Below are 6107 nucleotides of genomic sequence, written 5' to 3'. Positions count from 1 at the left end.
ACACGTACACCTGCTTTAAGAATAAAATTGGTACCAACTCGTATTAACCACTTGCGCTGGAAAGACGTGTCACGCACGTCGTAATGTTTTTGTCGCAGAATCGCCAACGACGTGGTACACACGTCGTCAGGCAATTGTCATAGAAACATTGGACTGTTTTGGCACACGCGTCTGTGAATTTCTTGTCAGCACAAGTGGTTAAGAAAGAACTGTAATCGATATATTCACTCGTATTCATCGTACCGCTGAAATGACTATAATCTGTGCACGTTATAGTTAGGTACCCATTAAAGATCGGTAGTTCTAGTGTTAAGGGCATCGATGTCTCTGCGCGGCAGAGGGCGCGCGTGGCGCCGCGCAGCGGTAAAATGTGGAAGCCGCATGCAGGCGGCGGGCAGCGATGTGGCCGTAATCAGAAAAGCCTCGCACGGCGGTTCGTTGGAGCGTTAGCAGCCAGTCCTTCATAGGACATTGACTTTGAGATATCGTCGGCTGGCTGCGACCACGCTATCTCGTTTCGGCTTATCGCACTTGTTTCGCTGTACCTTATCTCTCCGCCGCCTCCTTAAGTCACTTTCTAGCGGCCTGCGCCTCGTGAAATCATCGTCGCGCCTAGCGAAACCGACTGCGGGGAAAAAATGGCGCGAACTGGCCATCGATGGCCGCGGGAACACCGCTGCGAATCCTTGCGCAGTTTTCCTGTTCTTGTTCCCGACAACGCTTGTAAATAAGTTTGGAAACAGTCGGGTAACAACGCTGCCCAACGAATTTTAATTGCTCTAATTTATTCTAATTTGAAATATTCGAGATTTTGGTGATTTTTGTAGAGCTTACTTTCTTTAACTCGAAGTCGAGATTGATATTGCTTTGTCTCTCACGGTTTTCAAGTAAGGTTTTCGAGCTTTTATAAAATGGCGCGATTTTTCTTTGAAATGAAGTGATACGTAGAAAGTAAGAACGACAGGGGATTCGTTGTGCTACATGTTGGGCGAGAGTATCCGGAGAGTAGCCGATGCTTTCTACGCATGTACTTGCAGCTTTGCAAAATGTTCTTTACCTCACACAAATTTGATATCCAGTAGCGTAGTTTGCAGGCTTTTCTGAATAAGAAACCACTTAGGAAGAGTATTAGAATGATGTTTACAAATGACAGGATAGTAAAATATATATTACTTATAGCACTTACGATAAAATGTACCTATAATTCATAAAAAGTTTATAAATTATTACACTGATTCTTAATAACAAATTGTTCGCAACGTAAATTTATAATAAAAGTGAAAAGAATTGATAAATTATTGGTTATTACATGAATTTATATCGTTTTTATTATAAAAAGTCTATAAATTATTAGACTGATTGTTAATAATAAATTAATATTGTCAATAACAAATTGTTCGCAGCGTAAATTTATAATAAAAGTGAAAAAAGTTGATAAATTAATGATTATTACTTGATTTTATAAAGTACTTATGTTGAAATGTACCTATAATTTACAAAAGAGTTTATAAATAATTGCACTGATTGTTAATAACAATTGATAATGTTAATAACAAATTATTTGCAACGTTTATTTATCATAAAAGTGAAAAAAATTAATAAATTACTAATTATTATAGCGGAAAAGTAATAATTAATAAGATCGGTAAAGTTCGGAAATTCTCGCTGATCTTCGGCCGATCGACGGCTATATAAAGGACGACGAGCCGGCGCTCAATTCATTTGTCGGTTTGACTTCCAAAGTGTAACATCTAAATTTTCGTTGTGCGCGAGGGGTGGGAGTCCGAAGTGAGGTTGGGGTTGGCTACCCCACCCTCACCCCACCCCAATTTAATCATTTCTTTTTGTTTTCAGGTATTAATAATTTTTTTGTGTTTTCAGGTGCTAATTATTTTATTTTCTTTCAGATTATAATATTTTTTTATTTTTTCAGATTTATGTTTGGTTTCTATTTAATTTTATTTTTCACATTCGAATATGTCGTATAATATTCGAATGTCTCATCGTTGGTTTGTTCATATCTCATCGTTGGGTTGTTCATGTCTCATCGTTGGGTTACTAATAATTTTTTTTCAGATCTAACGCATTTTTTTCACGTTTAAAATTTTTTTATTTTCAGGATTTAATAATGTTTCTTTTTGCAGATATTAATTTTTCGTTTTTATTTATCTTTCTTTGAGAATTCGGATATTTCGTATAATATTCGAATGTCTCGTCGTTGGTTTGTTTATGTCTCATCGTTGGTTTGTTTCTGTCACATCGGTGGCTTGCTCCTTCCATTTCATTAACCTTCATGGTTTCTATTCTTTCGTTTTCTTTCCTCGTACTAATCCGTTTCCTTTCAGGTGTATATTAACAATAATATATTCTGTTTTAGCTTTTAGGTTTTTCAAGATTCCTTTGGGACACATCAATGAACGATGCGTGTGTTTACTTTTAAGTAATCATAAGATAGATCCATAGACTAAGTATCATGTGCGCGCTACCTGTCCAAAGGTAAGCTACCTAACTTGCAGAGAATATATATATTTTCCCTTATCCCTCTCGTTTACCAAACAGAACATAATTGTTCTCGCGATAGTCGTGATTGTTCTTAAGTACCGACTAGCCTACGCGACGTGCTCTCGTGTACTTGATAAGTACATGCTTCGTAAGTCATCCTCACGACTCGTCTCCGACACTCATTTCCAGTCACTGTCAATCTCGTCATGCATCGGGTTCCAGGGAGACCCCCTCGGATCAGTGCGTCTTCTGACCTCGACGGGGCGGTCCGCTGCCTAAGTCGTACGCGACTTGGGCTCGGGCACATGCTGGCTGACGGACTAGTACCATCTACGGTTAGACCACAGGGATGATTAAGTTCTACCCCGTGTGGCTGGGATGCGAAGTGTCTGTCTTGGCCGGCAACCGCCCAGCAGGGCCCTCGCGTTGACACTAGAAGTTTCATTGGTTCAGGGACTATCCTTGGTCCACGTGTAAGTCTTGGCGAGTGCGACAGTGACTGGAATTGAGCTAGGCCCGATCGGGAGGGTGCCGAGGTATGAAGTTATCTCTGTACACGGGAGTACATCGCCTAGGCTAGTCGGTCTTTCGAATAATCGCGAACTCGTTCGGGCGCGTCGCGATTTTCTATTTGCTCGCGTGTTTGATATTTCATTCCCTATTTTTATGGGAACTTGAAAATATCTTAGCGTTGCGACAGTAGAGTTTCAGTATACCGAACCGAAACCCCTTTTGTAAGACACGATATTTAATAAAGTGTCAGTAGCTTCACTTTAACTTCTTTCGCTCCAAGTTAGGTTAGGGAATCATTGATACAGATGGCGCCAATAGGCTGCGCCACTAGGGCGCATGTCCGGGTCTCGATGCGTAGCCACCTCCTCGTGGTGAGACCTGGTAATTGGTATCGTTTCCCGAAGAACAATTTTTGGGAAACGATACCAAGCTAAGAGCTACGCGCCAAAGTTGAAATATTAGTTATAAACTAGTTATAAGTTAGTACTAAGTTTAAGGTATTTCCTACCTATCGTAAATTGTTACAGTTCCTTTCGAACTTTGTCATTTTTCCGAAATTTTATAACAAAATTGTGTTTTTTTTTCGTAGACTGTTATATGTCAGCTCGATTACACTTGGTATTGAGATTACGCGTAGCTACGGCACTGTCGAGGCTAGAGAAGCTAGCAATGGCGAGTAAAATCTCGCATACGCGTTACCAACGAATATTTCCTCGATATAATCGAAATGAAAACTGTTTCCACAATTTTGTATCATAACTTCTTCTTCGAACAAGCCTACGGAATATGCTACCGTGTAGAAAATTAGAAAGTACGCTCGGCCCCTTATTTTTAAATTTCGATGACCAATCATAGTTATTCAAAAGTACAAATAATTATAATTATGGACATTGATAAACTCGGGTTACTCTCGCCTAATTTTTAAAATTATAATGAACCTTTTAACGTTCTTACTTTTTACGTAATACTTCATTTTAGCCAAAAAACGTGTATTTTTAAAAAACTCACAATTTTTCAATACTGAAATTTGTAATGTAGAAACAGAATTATTTTTATAACATAAAAGCGAAGCACATGGAATATTTATATTCCTACTATAAAAATAGTTGTATTTCTGCTATCGAAAAATGAAGTAAATCAAATACCTGCACTCATTATTGCAGAAATGAATTTTATTACAATGTAAAAATGATTAAACAATCGATGAAATTTTTCTGGACACAATTAACCCTTTGCACTCGACGATTTTTTGGTTAGAGAAGCGTAGAAAATCAAAGATTTTCTATTAAAAAACTGACGATACTTTTTTGAGCAGTAAATAAATAATTGTGTAATAATAGAATTGTAGAATTATTTGATTTCGATACCTCGCACACTGTTACATTACATTAAATTTGATACATTAATTAACATCGATCCTCTAAATTTTACGAAATATCACCTCTCGAGTGCAAGGGGTTAATATTGATCTTTCAATTTTATTTTACTTTATCATTATTTCCTATATACGCGATATATTTCTAGATATTACTAGGTCGATGTGTAATTAAATCTGATCTGTACGTGTGCTACACAAGTGTACGTACCTTATAAATTTCGTAAATATTTGACAATGAAAAACTCGAAACTCTCCGTAGTTTCTCGGCTATCATCGATAATCAATATTACTAGATATCAATTGTAGTCTTGCAAAACTTGATTACCTTGTTTTCGGAATTAAAATCTCAAGATAAGATTTAGAAGAGTCATGAGATTATTTTGAAGAATAATAGGTTGATACAGTTGATATATATCGATCCCTGCCTTGACGCAATAATTCTATAATACTAGCAACTATAGTTCACAGATCTGTATCATACCTATCATCGAGTATTTTCACCAAAGCGAAAGTGATCTTAAAAAACAATTAACTCGTTCGCTACTCGAAAGGTATTAAAACTACTTAGCATCACCCATCACATAACCTATATCAAAGAAAAAAAAAAGAAAAAAGAAAATAAAATATTTCATCTTTAATAAAAATCGGTCAAATTTTTAATAATACCTTTCATCGTCATAATTGCAGCAGAAGGTAAATTATCAATTTCTTTTTAAAATACGGGAATCATTTTTCACGTGTCATATACCCTCGTTAGAAATTTATAGATCATACTTGAATTCTTCAGTGGGCCCAATAGAGTTTCCAATTCTACCCTGCGTAGTGCCTGTACAGCTTTTACAACCAGTATCATTTTACAGACTATATTCTCCGACACGCAGGCGCTTGGAATAATACCTTATATCCCGGAATCTAAAATCCAATCAATTCCCGAGAAACAAAACCCTAACCCGATACAACTGCGAGCCGAGATAAAATAAAGATTAAATAAAAATACGTAAACGCGTAAAACGAATGTCCGTTGAAGGAAGGTGAAATTATCGGTGTTAGGGTATTTTTCACAGCCCTCGATCTAAAAAGCCAGACTACGCGATGACGAATCAACGACGGCTGCCACGAAAGCGCACGTTTTACAAGTGAAGCTGGCGAAGCATTGACATGCGTGACACCCATTCCACGAGCGCCACGGAGACAAGTGCGAGATCCCACCCCCTCATTTCCACGCACACCGAATCTGACCCTGGATCGTATCCCATTACCGCCGGAATCGGTCATCACTGACCCTCCTCCTTCTTCGAGCGCGCAGTCCGTCTCTCTCGATCAGCGAGTCGCATCGTCTCGCTCCCGCAGGCCGGTCGGCCGCAATACGCGTCGATCACCGCGAAGCGGTTCCCGGGGAGGGGGGAGAGTTCGGGTTAGAAGCGGAATCAGGAAGAGAGAGCGTTGCACCGCTCGAGAGGGTACACTGTACCAGTGAACCCGGTGTGTGGTTGCCGCGAGTGGAGGTACGCGTCCCCACCCTTGATTAGGAAGACGGGGGAAGCGAGAATGGAGGAGAGCGCGATAGGGAGAGAAAGAGAGACGGAGGAGTGGAAAGCAGGGGTGCAACGGCGTCGAGAATGAGACGGGAACGAGAAGCGAAGTAAGAGGAGAGAGAAAGAAAGAAATACGAGTAACGGAGCTTCTACCCCTGCGCCCCACTCCGGAGCTTCCC

This window comes from Eufriesea mexicana, unplaced genomic scaffold (genome assembly GCF_001483705.2).
Source record: "Eufriesea mexicana isolate 0111107269 unplaced genomic scaffold, ASM148370v2 scaffold577, whole genome shotgun sequence".
Classification (NCBI taxonomy): domain Eukaryota; kingdom Metazoa; phylum Arthropoda; class Insecta; order Hymenoptera; family Apidae; genus Eufriesea; species Eufriesea mexicana.
This window is presented reverse-complemented; position numbering follows the sequence as displayed.